Genomic DNA, 18,309 nt, shown 5'->3' on the forward strand with positions numbered 1-18,309 from the left:
ATTGAAAACTCCCTTCCCATTAACTTCCCCCAACCACAGATTACTTAACTGGCCGCTCTTCCTGACCGCAGGTGCTGTCCCCATGCCTCAATAAACCACCCTTTTGCAGCAAATATGTCTCAAGAATTCTTTCTTGGTCATCAGCTCTGGACCTCAGCCCACTGAACCTCGACATTAAAGAAATACAAATTAAAATCATAATGAGACATGCTTACATATCTATTAGAATGGCTAAAATTATAAAGGCTAATTGTACTTGGTCTGAGGTAGATTGAGAAGCAACAAAATATCTAAACTGTTGTTGGCATATATCATGATACAACGACTTTGGAAAATAGTTTGAAAATTTTTTTAAATGCAAAATATGTTGCAGTTACACAAATAGCCATTTTACTTCTAGGCATTTAACCAAGAGAAACAAACCCTATGTTCATACAAGGACTTGTATATGAATTTCATAGCAGCTTTATTTTTAAGAATTGAAAACAGTGGAAATGTTCATCAATGTCCATCAATAGAGCAAAGACAAATTGTAACTACCCTGATCTTCCCATTAAAAATTTTAACTCCCCAACCCCTGCCTAGCAACCTTGATGTTTCTCACCCTGATCGAATTTTTCTTTTTCCCCATTGTACTCATCATTTTTGAATGCACTATGCAATTTTTATTAAGGTTTATAGCTTTTAATTGTCTCACCCATTAAAATAAAAGTTCTACAAAGCCAAGTATTTCATTGACCAGTGTAGTCTGAAGTAATATCTGCCATATAATAGGTTCAATAGACAATTGGTAAATTTTTGAATAAATTAATGTTGAGAGTATACTGAATTTCATATGTCATTTCAATAATTTTTTCAAAAAAATAAACTTTGTAAAACATACCTTAAATTTACTTTCAAAATATTTTATAGCATATAATGGACAATATACATAAGCCTTAAAGAAACAATCATATAAATAACCATTTCATACATACTTAAAAATTGCATAATACCACACTCCTAGATCCTCTCTGAATTCTCTAAAATAACCCTTCAAAGTAAATACATTTTTAAAAATAACAGATTTTTTGGCAAATAACTTAATAAAAGTTTCATTCATCTATGTAGATCAAAATAAATTTTTTTAATAAGCATGAAATTATAACTCTGAAGTGTGCTAAAATGAAACCACCTGCTAAGGGTGAGAGAACAAAAATAAACATCATTTTTCCAAATAAGAGGAATTTATTACCTTTGAATCAAAGCATGTGGATTTGTTCAAACTGGCAATAAAGGAATATGGAGACACAAACCATAGAAAGTCATATTTTAGATTTCTAAGAGACTTCAAAGTGAAGAGTATACATTCACTTCTCACTTACTGCTCCTACATACTCATGAATTTGAGAGAAAAAATAGGTGCTGTGTGTCTTAGCAACTAATGGGATATATTTTGATATTTACATGCTTACACATATTATGTGTTATAGTCTTCTCTTTTACATGTTGTAAAAGGGTTAACCCCTTTTCTGCAGGGATCTGAAAATGTGAAACAGTGCCTGAGTAGCTGAATTCATCTAATTCGAATTTCTTGCAGGTCTGAGACCTATTGTTTTTCACTTGACTGCCTCCTTTTTCATCTGCCAATTGGTTACAAATTCTGGTACTGAAGAGAATACATTGGGGCTGGTTGCTCAGTGGGTTAAAGCCTCTGCCTTCAGTTCAGGTCATGATCTCGGGATCCTGGGATCGAGCTCCACATCGGGACATAATGTAATGACAGATAGTTTATATGGGAGCCCTTTGGGTACTCTAGTGGATGAATGTTTTTAAATTAGTTTTTCATGGACATGGGGAGTTAGAGACAAGAAGGGAGGTGGGGGAAATTGGAAGGAGAGCTGAACGATGAGAGACTAAGGACTCTGAAAAACAATCTGAGGGTTTTGAAGGGGTGGGGGGTTGGGAGGTTAGGGTACCAGGTGGTGGGTATTATAGAGGGCACTGCTTGCATGGAGCACTGGGTGTGGTGCAAAAAGAATGAATACTGTTATGCTGAAAATAAATAAAAAATATATTTAAAAAATATTAGTTTTTTGTAAACTACAAAAAAAAAGAAAAGCACTCCCATTTATAGCATACACTTTATGGTTCACAAAGCACGTGGCAACAATAAAAATAATGATGGGTCACCGTTACAATTCATAGAAAAGGAGATACAGGGAAATTGAATGAAAGGGAATAATAAAGTAGGTTCATAAGTCAATCTTCCTTGTAAAAAAATTAACCTGAAAGTGTGTTTCTGCCACATCTCTCCTGTGTGATATGATAAAGAATGACCACAATACATGAATTATAGTTCGAGGTTTTGAAAAGATTAATAGCTTTATACCAACACTTGAGCTTTTATTTATTTATTGATTGTTAACAAGATAGCTCGATTTGATATGCGGTTCCTGACAACCAACCTCAGAAATAATTCCATCTTCATGGGAAGTCAGAAGGAACCACAAACCAAACCTCAAAATAGATTCAAAGAGAAAATACTCTTTAAAAAATTTCCCTTCCTGGGGCACTGGAGTGGCTCAGTGAGTTAAAGCCTCTGCGTTTGGCTCAGGTCATGATCCTAGGGTCCTGGGATTGAGCCCCATGTCTGGCTCTCTGCTCAGTGGGGAGCCTGCTTCCACCTCTCTCTCTTCTCTGCCTGCTCTCTGCCTACTTGTGATCTGTCTGTCAAATAAATAAATAAATAAATAAAATCTTTTAAAAAAATTTCCCTTCCAATCAGAAGCAGACCAAACCACTAACAAATTCCCCAGAGAGCTTTATCTAAAAGTTTGTACTTCTTCAGACACCCAGCAGGACCTTCTTCTTTGGGCCTGGTATTTCTTCAATGGCCTATTCCAGAGAATAAGACACTAAACTACTGAGCGCCATGGGCCTCAGAACCTCGAAAGAGATGATGAGGGGCACAAAGCATGCCTCTGGTCACCAAGAGGGTATGGAAACCTTTGCTGCTTTTCTGCATTTTTCAAAGCTGAGTTTTTAGCTGTAGGCTGCTCCTTTATGATAAATTGCTGATACCGTATAGTAAAAGCTATTATATGATCTTTTACAAACCATTTCCTATCTTTGCATTCTCATGTGCCAAGACAGACACGGATTATTTAAAACCCTGAAGAGAGTGCTCTTGCATTTAAATTGCCTGTAACCTTCGTGTTATAGATTTATGATTGATGATAGATTTAGTTAAAATATAACTATTTTACATATTTACTCTCAGTAAACGATTTCAACCTATGCTCATTTAAGTAACGTGGTGCATAATCCCTTTTCTATTAAACCATAGTGCAAGGACCAATGCCGCGTTTCTGAGAGAACCCCAAGCTATTTTTCTAGAATGGCCGTATGCGTATATATATCAGGTGCCTGTTTTCACACCCTTTGTGGAGCACCTACCCTGGAGGTCATGTAATAACCAATGACCAAAAAACTATCAAACAACCCAAACATCCAGGTCAAAGTGCCATCCCTGCCTGGAGACTAGGAGACTGCTCAGACAGATCCCGGGCAGGCATCTCAGCCCAGGCCTGTGCTGGGGAAGCTGGTTCCTGGCTTTGGGCTCAATCTGGAAGCCTGCAAACTGACCCGAGAGTGCAGCCAGGGTTAACAGGACTGATGATCTTTTTGCAGCTAGGCCGCGTGCGGACACCTGCTCAGGGATCCAGGCTAGGAGGCTGCCCAGCGCTGGCGCTGGCAACAGTTTCAGCCTCCCAGGGCTTCGCCCCACACCCCAGCCCGGGCGGGGCCTCAGGAGGGAGGGGGGCAGGGGCGGCGTAGAGAAGGGGCTTTGCTAATTGCCAAAGCGGGAAGAGAGCTCACAGAGGACTCAGGAGGGAGGGGGGCGGGGGTGGGTCGGGGGGCGACCCAGAGAAGGGGCTTTGCTAATTGCCAAGGCAGCAAGTGAGCTCACAGAGGACGAGGTGGAGAGTTTGGGAGGAGGTGGAGGGGCTGGCGGAGGAGGGGCGCACAGCACCAGGGTGCTGTGCAGCGGCCCAGTCGGGACTGCAGGACCCACCATACTCGCCGCCCCTGAGCTCCCGCGCTCCAGCATAGCCCCAGAGGCCGCGCTGTCCCGTTCCCGCCGCCACCAGCCCCTCCCAGTCCCATTGCTTCTCCGGAGGACCTTCTGCTCACAGGTAAAGTGACACTGCGCTGCGCCCTCACCTGGAGCAGAAAACGTGGGCCACGAGCGGGGGGGGGGCGGGCGGGTGTCGGGGCCCAGACTCCCGAGAACCGCAGGGCACCGGGACCACCCCAACGCAGCGCAGCATCCCCTCCGCAAGGGGTCAGGCCTTCAAAAGCGCCGCAGGAGGTACCCCCCCCACAGCGGGAGGGCTAGCCCCCAACGTTTGGCACCCCCACGGGCCTGTCAGAGGCTCCTGCCATTCCCAGGGCACCCAGAACCCAGAGAGTGAGGCCTTGGGTGCTTTCTAGTGACAGATTCAAGGCAATTCTTGGACTTTGGGACTTCAGAGTTAACATAGTTTTCATTTGTGATTGTTATTTTTATGTGGGGGCCATAGCTTTTCTTTTTACCTATGGTTGTTTTCACTCCCGGTTCTGAAGAAGCCCCTAAATCCTAGCCCTGTTGAGGACTCCGAAAGCTCTCAGAGCAGCAGTGATGGGGGACAGTGTGGACACATGATTTGGTTTCTCCTCTGGCCTGATTCTGTGGCAGCCCCGCTCTGTCCTCCACAGACTTCAGAGCAATATCTGAACAAGTGGAGAAGGGACCAGGGGGTCAGGAAGGTGGCCACCAAAGAGTGACTTCTCTGGAGGGTGGCTGAGCTAGCAAGTGAGCATGTTAGTCCAGCTCTGCCTGCAGGTGGGATGGAGCTGAACAGGGGCCAGGGAAGGGGAGGAGGAGCAGAGAGCAGGGACAAAAGGACCAAAGAGGAGATTCAGATGAAGGGAAGTAATGGGGAGGAAAGAGAAGAAACTCTAGAAGACAGGCATGTAGAAAGGAAAAGGGATGAAGTGGACATTGGGAAAGGGCACCACCAGGGAAGGAGAGAGGGGAAGGGAAGAGGGAGGAAGAGAGGAAAGGGGAAAGGGAGAAGGGAGGAGTCAGCATGCCAGGGCTCCCCCTGCATCTGAAGAAGAGGTGCTGGTCCAGCTTGTCAAACAGGGTGCTCACTCTTTGGTCCCAGTTTCTGCTCCCAGTGCTACTGGGATTTGCAAGGAAGGTAGGCTGTCCCCTGGGACCTACTGGAGCCCACTGGAGCCCACAGGAGGGTGGGAGAGGTAAGATGCCACCAGGTCCTGTCCTGAGCTGCTCCCAGCCACCAGCCTCACCACATGGTGCAAGAGGGACCTCAGAACAAAGGAAGGACACAGGCCCGCATGTCTGCCTGTGGCCCTGGGCACTTAGCTCATCGCAGTGAACCACACCGCCTCCTTAACACAGGCTTTCAAAGCCTCCTTCTTCGTTCCTGGCTTTCATGTCTGTAGGAACATGAGCCAGATCTAACTCATCTCAGACAGACAATTCTGACTCACCCCGTGTCAGATTTTTATTAGCAGCTGTGATAGAGTAAGATAGCAATGCTCCCACAAACGGACTATTTCCTCCCACTTGACCTCAACAGTCTTAGACATTTTTTTAGCGAAAACATCTTGTCTCCTTCCATTAAGCTCATAACGTGGTCTAATAGTATACATGTGCCTTCGGTAGATGCGAAGCGATACAAAGGTCCTTTTTTTTGTTTTAAATTTTACAAGGTAAAGTCAGTGAACACATCCAACTTGATGAATACGTCTCTAAAATGTCAATCCTGGCAAAGCTTTTTCTGCCTACAGTTTGGAGCCTACGTGGTGACATTTTTAAAATGCTTTCAATCCCTCAGTGAGGCTCTCAGAAGCTAGCCAGGACTTACTACGTGCCAGGCACTGTGTCAGGTGTTGGAGCTAAAGGGAAGGAGAGCTTGGAGGCTGGCTGGGGAGGGACATCCACGACACAACCACAGCTAGAAATGGAGGCCAGTGCTAGAAAAGAGAGAGCAGGCTGCATGGAGAGTGTGTACCATGGGGCTTGTGAGCTCACGAATAAGTGGGAGTAACTGGAGTGGGGAGATGGGGGAGAGGAAGAGGGTGTTCACATCAATGGGAATCACCTGTGCTTGCAGGCAGGCGCCATGAGGGGTCTCCTCAGGAAGAGGGAGGCAGTGTGGTTGAAGGGCAGAGAGATGGGGCAGAACAGGCATCAGTCAGTTTGAGGGGTATGAAGAGACTGATGGGAGGATTATGGGTGCCTTTGGAGGACTGAGAATTTGTTAGAAGATCAGTACAGATTTCTATGGAGACAAATGCCAGGAACTGATAGGTCTTTGAAAGGTCACTCTGGCTGCCTTTTGGCAAAGGGGTTGGTAAAAGGCACTTGCAGGTGTGAACACTCCAGGTGGGAGGTGAGTGCAGGAAATCAGGTGAGGGAGCATGGGAACTTGGTCCGGGGGTATATAAGGGAGAATAGCCTTTAAGGAGTTCCACAAATTGGCACCAGCTGTGGCTTCATTACAGAGCTGGAAGGGGGAGGTGGGTGTGTCCTGGAGGTTACAGAAATTACATGAGAAAGGGAAGTCTTTTTAGATCTTTTTTTCAGCTAGAGGAACTCTCACCTTATTGAGAGAATTCCAGAGTGGGAACCGATGGACATGAGGACATCTTTGAAATGTCTGAATATGTTCTTCGACATCTTTGCAAGTGACGAGGAGACCTTGACCTTAGGAGGCCTCGGCCCTCTTTGTAGCCAAAAAGATTTCACCTACAGATTTGGGTTCTCCCTTTTAAAGTCAAGGAGACAGTCCTTCCAAAGGACACCTCCTATCATTTTACCCTCTCATCATACCTCACGTGCTGGGATCTCCAAGACCCTCTGTTCCAGGTTGTGAGTATCCACTTTGGCCGGGCTGGTCTTGCCAAGAACACCACCACAGGAAATCTAGAGCCTGTAGTACTATTAATGACATCATCTAAGACTGTATTTGCTGCCCTCATGGCCTCTTCCCACCATGACTCACTGAAGCTTTTTACACATTGTATCCATTAAGCTATAGTTCCCAAAGCTCATCTTCTCTAGTGCCATTAATTTTTAGGGGACCAGGCAAAGGTTAAACTTGTCCCCCTTAATTGTATCCCTGTGCCCCCACAATCTCTTTAATGCCTTTCACCATGATCCTTGAATGAGATCTGAGACCACTGCTGGTACCTAACACTTCTTGGCACCTTGTCTGTTAGGTTCTTGGAAGAGGAGATGGCTATGGAGGTGAGTGGGGATGGGAGTGGGAGGATTTCTCCCTTCACTTCCCTTTTTGTTTTTTCAAATAATGGGTTTTGAGGGGGAGGGAAAGGTTAACCAGACCATTTATTTTCCATCTCCCATCGATAAAATGTTTACCACTCCCCACTGGAAGAATTTAGATCTTTCGTTTGAATCTCCAGGAAAATCTCCCAAACCCAGACCACCACCATGTGGATTCAGCCATCTTCTGATTCACCTCCAGATTGTCTCCTCCTAACTGCTCAAGCCACAGGTTAAGGGCAAAATGTCCAATGCCCAAGCAATTAAGTGGGGAACACGTTTATCTAAGCAATTGCATGCAGCTCTGTATCTGCATACAGGGGGTCTATCCCAAGCCTTTCCAACCTCAGCAAAACAAGACAAAGCCCCAGCGATCTGGGGTATATATCATTCATTCATTCCTGGGTTCAACACTCATGGCGGATCCCCACCAAGACAGTGGGAGAGCAAGGACTGGAGAAATCCTGGAAACTGAAGTCTGAGGAGGATTTCAAATTCAAGTCAGAGATGAAAGAAACATCTGGACTCGGTCCTCAGGTACATGCAGTATTCTGAACTGAGGCTAGAACCAGAGACCATTCTAATGAAAGGCCTCTACAGGTGGGCTCTCACAGGTGGGCTCCGACTCAGTTTCATGTATATTCATTCATGAAATAGCTCTGCGGGTCAACATGCAGAAGAAAACCATTTAATAAAACTGACAATGAGGAGAGGAAAGGGAAGCCAGAAGGCATGTGAATGGGGAGAGAGGGAGAGCCAGGGCAGAAAACCAAGAATCCCTCCCTGCCCTCCTTGCTGCCAGGGAGGTCTGAGGGACTAGTTTCCATCTGGGATCCCAAGTCCAGAACAAAAGCAGCAGGGCCACGGCGGGGGAGGGAAGGGGGTCTTCAGCTCGCGAGCGTGGGGGTGCCGAACAATGGGGGCTAGCCCGCCCTCTGGCGGGGGGCACCTCGCAAGGCGCTGTCCCCAGCTCAACCCAATGCGGACCCCGGTTCGGCGCAGCATCCGGGGTGGTCCCGGTGCCCTGGGGTTTGCGGGAGGCTGGGCCTGGACCACCCCCCTCCCCGCCCCCAGGTCTCCTCCCATGCTTACTGCTCCAGGTGAGGGCGCGGCGCGGTGTCACTTTACCTTGAGCAGAGGGTGGTCCGGAGAAGCCTTGGGTTGGGAGGGGCAGCAGGCAGCGGAAGCGGAACAGCGGGGCCTCACACGGCAGCACTCCGACGGCGAGTCTGGTGGGTCCTGCAGTCCCGACTGGGGCCCAGCACAGCACCGGTGCGCTGCGCGCCCCTCCTCCGCCAGCCCCTCCAACTCCTCCCGGACTCTCCGCCACATCCTCCCTGAGCTCACTTCCCACTTAGGCAATTAGCAAAGCCCTTTTGGCCGGAGGACTTCGACCCGCCCCCGCCCCCCTCCTTCCTGAGTCCTCCTTGAGCTCACTTCCTGCTTTGGAAATTAGCAAAGCCCCTTCTCTGCGCTGCCCCCGCCCCCCTCCCTCCTGAGGCCCGGCCCGGGATTGGGCGCGGGGCGAAGCCCTGGGGGGCTGCAAGCCTTACCAGCGCCAGCGCTGGGCAGCCTCCTAGCCTTGCTCCCTGAGCGGGTGTCCGCACGTGGCCTGGCTGCAAAAAGATCATCAGTCCTGTTAACCCTGGCTGCACTCTCGGGTCAGTTTGCTGGCTTCCAGATTGAGCCCAAAGCCAGGAACCAGCTTCCCCAGCACAGGCCTGGGCTGAGATGCCTGCCCAGGATCTCTGTCAGCAGTCTACTCATCTCCAGGCAGGGATGACACTTCGACCTGCATGTTTGGGTTTTTTTATTGTTTTTTGGTCATTGCTTATTACATGACCTCCAGGGTAGGTGCTCCACAAAGGGAGTGAAAACAGGACGCCTGATATATACGCATATGGCCATTCTAGAAAAATAGCTTGGGGTTCTCTCAGAAACGCGGCATTGGTCCTTGCACTATGGTTTAATAGAAAAGGGATTATGCACCAAGTTACTTAAATGAGCATAGGTTGAAATCGTTTACTGAGAGTAAATATTTAAAATAGTTATATTTTAACTAAATCTATTATCAATCATAAATCTATTAAACGAAGGTTACAGGCAATTTAAATGCAAGAGCACTCTCTTCAGGGTTTTAAATAATCCGTGTCTGTCTTTGCACATGGGAATGCAAAGATAGGAAATGGTTTGTAAAAGATCATATAATAGCTTTTACTATACGGTATCAGCAATTTATCATAAAGGAGCAGCCTCCAGCTAAAAACTCAGCTTTGAAAAATGCAGAAAAGCAGCAAATGTTTCCATACCCTTTTGGTGACCAGAGGCATGCTTTGTGCCCCTCATGATCCCTTTCGTGGTTCTGAGGCCCATGGCACTCAGTAGTTTAGTGTCTTATTCTCTGGAATAGGCCATTGAAGTAATACCAGGCCGAGAGAAGAAGTTCCTGCTGGGTGTCCGAAGAAGTATTTTATTTATTTATTTGACAGAGAGATCACAAGTAGGCAGAGAGCAGGCAGAGAGAGAGAGAGAGAGGTGGAAGCAGGCTCCCCACTGAGCAGAGAGTCATACATGGGGCTCAATCCCAGGACCCTAGAATCATGACCTGAGCCAAACGCAGAGGCTTTAACTCACTGAGCCACTCCAGTGCCCCAGGAAGGGAAAGTTTTTAGAGAGTATTTTCTCTTTGAATCTATTTTGAGGTTTGGTTTGTGGTTCTTTCTGACTTTTCATGAAGATGGAATTATTTGACTTTGGTTGTCAGGAACTGCATATCAAATCAAGGTATCTTGTTAGCAATAAATAAATAAATAAAAGCTCAAGAGTTGGTGTAAAGCTATTATGCTTTTCAAAACCTCATGGTCGTTCTTTATCATATCACAGAGGAGAGAGGTGGCAGAAACGCACTTTCAGGTTAATTTTTTTACAAGGAAGATTGACTTATGAACGTACTTTGTTATTCCCTTTCATTCAACTTCCCTGTACCTCCTTTTCTATGAATTGTAAAGGTAACCCATCATTATTTTTATTGTTGCCACGTGCTTTGTGAACAATAAAGTGCACGCTATAAATGGGAGTGCTTTTCATTTTTTTTGTAGTTTACGAAAAACTAATATTTTTTTAATTTATTTTTTATTTATTTTCAGCATAACAGTATTCATTCTTTTTGCACCACACCCAGTGCTCCATGCATGCAGTGCCCTCTATAATACCTACCACCTGGTACCCCAACCTCCCAAACCCCCGCCCCTTCAAAACCCTCATATAGTTTTTCAGAGTCCATAGTCTCTCATGGTTCAGCTCCCCTTCCAATTTCCCCCACCTCCCTTCTCGTCTCTAACTCCCCATGTCCATGAAAAATTAATTTAAAAACATTGATCCACCAGAGTATCCAAAGGGCTCCCATATAAAGTATCTGTCGTTACATTATGTCCCGATGTGGAGCTCGGTCCCAGGATCCTGAGATCATGACCTGAACTGAAGGCAGAGGCTTTAACCCACTGAGCCACCAGCCCCAATGTATTCTCTTCAGTACCAGAATTTGTAACCAATTGACAGATGAAAAAGGAGGCAGTCAAGTGAAAAACAATAGGTCTTAGACCTGCAAGAAATTTGAATTAGATGAATTCAGCTACTCAGGCACTGTTTCACATTTTTAGATCTCTGCAGAAAAGGGGTTAACCTTTTTACAGCATGTAAAAGAGAAGACTATAACACATAATATGTGTAAGCATGTAAATATCAAAATATATCCCATTAGTTGCTAAGACTACTGGAGCCTACGTGGTGACATTTTTAAAATGCTTTCAATCCCTCAGTGAGGCTCTCAGAAGCTAGCCAGGACTTACTACGTGCCAGGCACTGTGTCAGGTGTTGGAGCTAAAGGGAAGGAGAGCTTGGAGGCTGGCTGGGGAGGGACATCCACGACACAACCACAGCTAGAAATGGAGGCCAGTGCTAGAAAAGAGAGAGCAGGCTGCATGGAGAGTGTGTACCATGGGGCTTGTGAGCTCACGAATAAGTGGGAGTAACTGGAGTGGGGAGATGGGGGAGAGGAAGAGGGTGTTCACATCAATGGGAATCACCTGTGCTTGCAGGCAGGCGCCATGAGGGGTCTCCTCAGGAAGAGGGAGGCAGTGTGGTTGAAGGGCAGAGAGATGGGGCAGAACAGGCATCAGTCAGTTTGAGGGGTATGAAGAGACTGATGGGAGGATTATGGGTGCCTTTGGAGGACTGAGAATTTGTTAGAAGATCAGTACAGATTTCTATGGAGACAAATGCCAGGAACTGATAGGTCTTTGAAAGGTCACTCTGGCTGCCTTTTGGCAAAGGGGTTGGTAAAAGGCACTTGCAGGTGTGAACACTCCAGGTGGGAGGTGAGTGCAGGAAATCAGGTGAGGGAGCATGGGAACTTGGTCCGGGGGTATATAAGGGAGAATAGCCTTTAAGGAGTTCCACAAATTGGCACCAGCTGTGGCTTCATTACAGAGCTGGAAGGGGGAGGTGGGTGTGTCCTGGAGGTTACAGAAATTACATGAGAAAGGGAAGTCTTTTTAGATCTTTTTTTCAGCTAGAGGAACTCTCACCTTATTGAGAGAATTCCAGAGTGGGAACCGATGGACATGAGGACATCTTTGAAATGTCTGAATATGTTCTTCGACATCTTTGCAAGTGACGAGGAGACCTTGACCTTAGGAGGCCTCGGCCCTCTTTGTAGCCAAAAAGATTTCACCTACAGATTTGGGTTCTCCCTTTTAAAGTCAAGGAGACAGTCCTTCCAAAGGACACCTCCTATCATTTTACCCTCTCATCATACCTCACGTGCTGGGATCTCCAAGACCCTCTGTTCCAGGTTGTGAGTATCCACTTTGGCCGGGCTGGTCTTGCCAAGAACACCACCACAGGAAATCTAGAGCCTGTAGTACTATTAATGACATCATCTAAGACTGTATTTGCTGCCCTCATGGCCTCTTCCCACCATGACTCACTGAAGCTTTGTACACATTGTATCCATTAAGCTATAATTCCCAAAGCTCATCTTCTCTAGTGCCATTAATTTTTAGGGGACCAGGCAAACCTTAAACTTGTCCCCCTTAATTGGATCCCTGTGCCCCCACAATATCTTTGAATGCCTCTTTCATTGGTATAAATGGGAGTGTTTTTCTTTTTTTTTTTTTGTAGTTTACAAAAAACTAATATTTTTTAAATTTATTTTTTATTTATTTTCAGCATAACAGTATTCATTCTTTTTGCACCACACCCAGTGGTCCATGCAAGCAGTGCCCTCTATAATACCCACCACCTGGTACCCCAACCTACCAACCCCCCGCCCCTTCAAAACCCTCAGATTGTTTTTCAGAGTCCTTAGTCTCTCTTGGTTCAGCTCCCCTTCCAATTTCCCCCACCTCCCTTCTCATCTCTAACTCCCCATGTCCATGAAAAACTAATTTAAAAACATTCATCCACCAGAGTAGCCAAAGGGCTCCCATATAAACTATCTGTCATTACATTATGTCCCGATGTGGAGCTCGATCCCAGGATCCCGAGATCATGACCTGAACTGAAGGCAGAGGCTTTAACCCACTGAGCCACCAGCCCCAATGTATTCTCTTCAGTACCAGAATTTGTAACCAATTGGCAGATGAAAAAGGAGGCAGTCAAGTGAAAAACAATAGGTCTCAGACCTGCAAGAAATTCGAATTAGATGAATTCAGCTACTCAGGCACGGTTTCACATTTTCAGATCCCTGCAGAAAAGGGGTTAACCCTTTTACAACATGTAAAAGAGAAGACTATAACACACAATATGTGTAAGCATGTAAATATCAAAATATATCCCATTAGTTGCTAAGACACACAGCACCTATTTTTTCTCTCAAATTCATGAGTATGTAGGAGCAATAAGTGAGAAGTGAATGTATACTCTTCACTTTGAAGTCTCTTAGAAATCTAAAATATGACTTTCTATGGTTTGTGTCTCCATATTCCTTTATTGCCAGTTTGAACAAATCCACATGCTTTGATTCAAAGGTAATAAATTCCTCTTATTTGGAAAAATGATGTTTATTTTTGTTCTCTCACCCTTAGCAGGTGGTTTCATTTTAGCACACTTCAGAGTTATAATTTCATGCTTATTAAAAAAATTTATTTTGATCTATATAGATGAATGAAACGTATATTTTATTAAGTTATTTGCCAAAAAATCTGTTATTTTTAAAAATGTATTTCCTTTGAAGGGTTATTTTAGAGGGTTCAGAGAGGATCTAGGAGTGTGGTATAATTCAATTTTTAAGTATGTATGAAATGGTTATTTATATGATTGTTTCTTTAAGGCTTATGTATATTGTCCATTATATGCTAAAAAATATTTTGAAAGTAAATTTAAGGTATGTTTTACATAGTTTATTTTTTTGAAAAAATTATTGAAATGACATATGAAATTCAGTATACTCTCAACATTAATTTATTCAAAAATTTACCAATTGTCTATTGAACCTATTATATGGCAGATATTACTTCAGACTACACTGGTCAATGAAATACTTGGCTTTGTAAAACTTTTATTTTAATGGGTGAGACAATTAAATGCTATAAACCTTAATAAAAATTGCATAGTGCATTCAAAAATGATGAGTACAATGGGGAAAAAGAAAAATTCGATCAGGGTGAGAGAAATCAAGGTTGCTAGGCAGGCGTTGGGGAGTTAAAATTTTTAATGGGAAGATCAGGGTAGTTACAATGAAGCTGACAATTGAACAAAGGTATGGAAAGGTGATGAATTTGCCCAGAACTATCAGCAATAAGGTCACTCCAGACAAAGGAATTGGCTATCTTGAGGGCCGTAAGGTTGGATCATGCCTGGCATATCTGAGGAATAGCAAGGAGGCCACTGTGAGTGACTGAAGAGTAGCAGGGAAAGACGTCACAGAGGTTAAATGAGTGGCTAGATCATGTAAAAGCTTAGAAATCATTGTAAAACTCTGGCTTTTATATTTGGAAACTTACTGTGTGGTAGAATTTCTGCTAATAACTGAGAGTTCAAATGTCCATAAAAGTTCAAGGACTCTTATTCTAGTAAGACAGAATAAAGAAAAAGAGTTCATATTTTCACATGGTGTAACAAATGCTCGGAGATCCCAGTGTAGGAAGCTATGGGAGCACAGAAGAACGCACTAAAATCTCACCAAAATATTTGATGACTGTGACTATATATAAATTTGTATTTTCTAGATTTTTTATAGTCATGGAATCACACAGTATATACTATTCATTGCCTGGCTTTTCTTTTCTCAGCATCATTACTTTGAGAATCTCCAATTGTAAATAGCTCATTTTGATGTTGAATGGTAATCTCTTTATTTTTTTAATAATTTTTTATTATTTATAAACATATATTTTTATCCCCAGGGGTACAGGTCTGTGAATCACCAGGTTTACACAGTTCACAGCACTCACCAAAGCACATACCCTCCCCAATGTCCATAATCCCACCCCCTTCTACCAAACCCCCTCCCCCCAGCAACCCTCAGTTTGTTTTGTGAGATTAAGAGTCACTTATGGTTTGTCTCCCTCCCAATCCCATCTTCTTTCATTTATTCTTCTCGTACCCACTTAAGCCCCCATGTTGCATCACCACTTCCTCATATCAGGGAGATCATATGATAGTTGTCTTTCTCTGCTTGACTTATTTCGCTAAGCATGATACGCTCTAGTTCCATCCATGTTGTCGCAAATGGCAAGATTTCATTTCTTTTGATGGCTGCATAGTATTCCATTGTGTATATATGCCACATCTTCTTGATCCATTCATCTGTTGATGGACATCTAGGTTCGTTCCATAGTTGGGCTATTGTGGACATTGCTGCTATAAACGTTCGAGTACACTTGCCCCTTTGGATCACTAAGTTTGTATCTTTAGGGTAAATACCCAATAGTGCAATTGCTGTGTCATAGGGCAGTTCTATTTTCAACATTTTGAGGAATCTCCATGCTGTTTTCCAGAGAGGTTGCACCAGCTTGCATTCCCACCAACAGTGTAGGAGGGTTCCCCTTTCTCCGCATCCTCTCTAGCATCTGTCATTTCCTGACTTGTTGATTTTAGACATTCTGACTGGTGTGAGGTGATATCGCATTGTGGTTTTGATTTGTATTTCCCTGATGCCGAGTGATATGGAGCACTTTTTCATGTGTCTTTTGGCCATCTGGATGTCTTCTTTGCAGAAATGTCTGTTCATGTCCTCTGCCCATTTCTTGATTGGATTATTTGTTCTTTGGGTGTTGAGTTTGCTAAGTTCTTTATAGATTCTGGACACTAGTCCTTTATCTGATATGTCGTTTGCAAATATCTTCTCCCGTTCTGTCAGTTGTCTTTTGATTTTGTTAACTGTTTCCTTTGCTGTGCAAAAGCTTTTGATCTTGATGAAATCCCAATAGTTCATTTTTGCCCTTGCTTCCCTTGCCTTTGGCGTTGTTCCTAGGAAGATGTTGCTGCGACTGAGGTCGAAGAGGTTGCTGCCTGTGTTCTCCTCAAGGATTTTGATGGATTCCTTTCGCACATTGAGGTCCTTCATCCATTTTGAGTCTATTTTCGTGTGTGGTGTAAGGTAATGGTCCAATTTCATTTTTCTGCATGTGGCTGTCCAATTTTCCCAGCACCACTTATTGAAGAGGCTGTCTTTTTTCCATTGGACATTCTTTCCTGCTTTGTCGAAGATTAGTTGACCATAGAGTTGAGGGTCTATTTCTGGGCTCTCTATTCTGTTCCATTGATCTATGGGTCTGTTTTTGTGCCAGTACCATGCTGTCTTGATGATGACAGCTTTGTAATAGAGCTTGAAGTCTGGAATTGTGATGCCACCAACGTTGGCTTTCTTTTTCAATATCCCTTTGGCTATTCGAGGTCTTTTCTGGTTCCATATAAATTTTAGGATTATTTGTTCCATTTCTTTGAAAAAGATGGATGGTACTTTGATAGGAATTGCATTAAATGTGTAGATTGCTTTAGGTAGCATAGACATTTTCACAATATTTATTCTTCCAATCCAGGAGCATGGAACATTTTTCCATTTCTTTGTGTCTTCCTCAATTTCTTTCATGAGTACTTTATAGTTTTCTGAGTATAGATTCTGTGTCTCTTTGGCTAGGTTTATTCCTAGGTATCTTATGGTTTTGGGTGCAATTGTAAATGGAATTGACTCCTTAATTTCCCTTTCTTCTGTCTTGCTGTTGGTGTAGAGAAATACAACTGATTTCTGTGCATTGATTTGATATCCTGACACTTTACTGAATTCCTGTATAAGTTCTAGCAGTTTTGGAGTAGAGTCTTTTGGGTTTTCCACATATAGTATCATATCATCTGCGAAGAGTGATAATTTAACTTCTTCTTTGCCGATTTGGATGCCTTTAATTTCCTTTTGTTGTCTGATTGCTGAAGCTAGGACCTCTAGTACTATGTTGAATAGCAGTGGTGATAATGGACATCCCTGCCGTGTTCCTGACCTTAGTGGAAAAGCTTTCAGGTTTTCTCCATTGAGAATGATATTTGCGGTGGGTTTTTCATAGATGGCTTTGATGATATTGAGGTATGTGCCCTCTATCCCTACACTTTGAAGAGTTTTGATCAGGAAGGGATGCTGTACTTTGTCAAATGCTTTTTCAGCATCTATTGAGAGTATCATATGGTTCTTGTTCTTTCTTTTATTGATGTGTTGTATCACATTGACTGATTTGCGGATGTTGAACCAACCTTGCAGCCCTGGAATAAATCCCACTTGGTCGTGGTGAATAATCTTTTTAATGTACTGCTGAATCCTATTGGCTAGTATTTTGTTGAGTATTTTCGCATCTGTGTTCATCAAGGATATTGGTCTATAGCTCTCTTTTTTGGTGGGATCCTTGTCTGGTTTTGGGATCAAGGTGATGCTGGCCTCCTAAAATGAGTTTGGAAGTTTTCCTTCCATTTCTATTTTTTGGAACAGTTTTAGGAGAATAGGAATTAGTTCTTCTTTAAATGTTTGGTAGAATTCCCCCGGGAAGCCGTCTGGCCCTGGGCTTTTGTTTTTTTGGAGATTTTTAATGACTGTTTCAATCTCCTTACTGGTTATGGGTCTGTTCAGGCTTTCTATTTCTTCCTGGTTCAGTTGTGGTAGTTTATATGTTTCTAGGAATGCATCCATTTCTTCCAGATTGTCAAATTTATTGCCGTAGAGTTGCTCATAGTATGTTCTTATAATAGTTTGTATTTCTTTGGTGTTAGTTGTGATCTCTCCTCTTTCATTCATGATTTTATTTTTTTGGGTCCTTTCTCTTTTCTTTTTGATAAGTCGGGCCAGAGGTTTGTCAATTTTTTTAATTCTTTCAAAGAACCAGCTCACTTTCATTGATTTGTTCTATTGTTTTTTTGGTTTCTATTTCATTGATTTCTGCTCTGATCTTTATGATTTCTCTTCTCCTGCTGGGCTTAGGGTTTCTTTCTGGTTCTTTCTCCAGCTCCTTTAGTTGTAGGGTTAGATTGTGTACCTGAGACCTTTCTTGTTTCTTGAGAAAGGCTTGTACCGCTATATATTTTCCTCTCAGGACTGCCTTTGTTGTGTCCCACAGATTTTGAACCGTTGTATTTTCATTATCATTTGTTTCCATGATTTTTTTCAATTCTTCTTTAATTTCCCGGTTGACCCATTCATTCTTTAGAAGGATGCTGTTTAGTCTCCATATATTTTGGTTTTTTTCAAACTTCCTTTTGTGGTTGAGTTCTAGCTTTAGAGCATTGTTGTCTGAAAATATGCAGGGAATGATCCCAATCTTTTGATACTGGTTGAGTACTGATTTAGGACCGAGGATGTGATCTATTCTGGAGAATGTTCCATGTGCACTAGAGAAGAATGTGTATTCTGTTGCTTTGGGATGAAATGTTCTGAATATATCCGTGATGTCCATCTGGTCCAGTGTGTCGTTTAAGGCCTTTATTTCCTT

The sequence above is a fragment of the Mustela lutreola genome, chromosome 14 (genome assembly GCF_030435805.1).
Source record: "Mustela lutreola isolate mMusLut2 chromosome 14, mMusLut2.pri, whole genome shotgun sequence".
NCBI lineage: Eukaryota > Metazoa > Chordata > Mammalia > Carnivora > Mustelidae > Mustela > Mustela lutreola.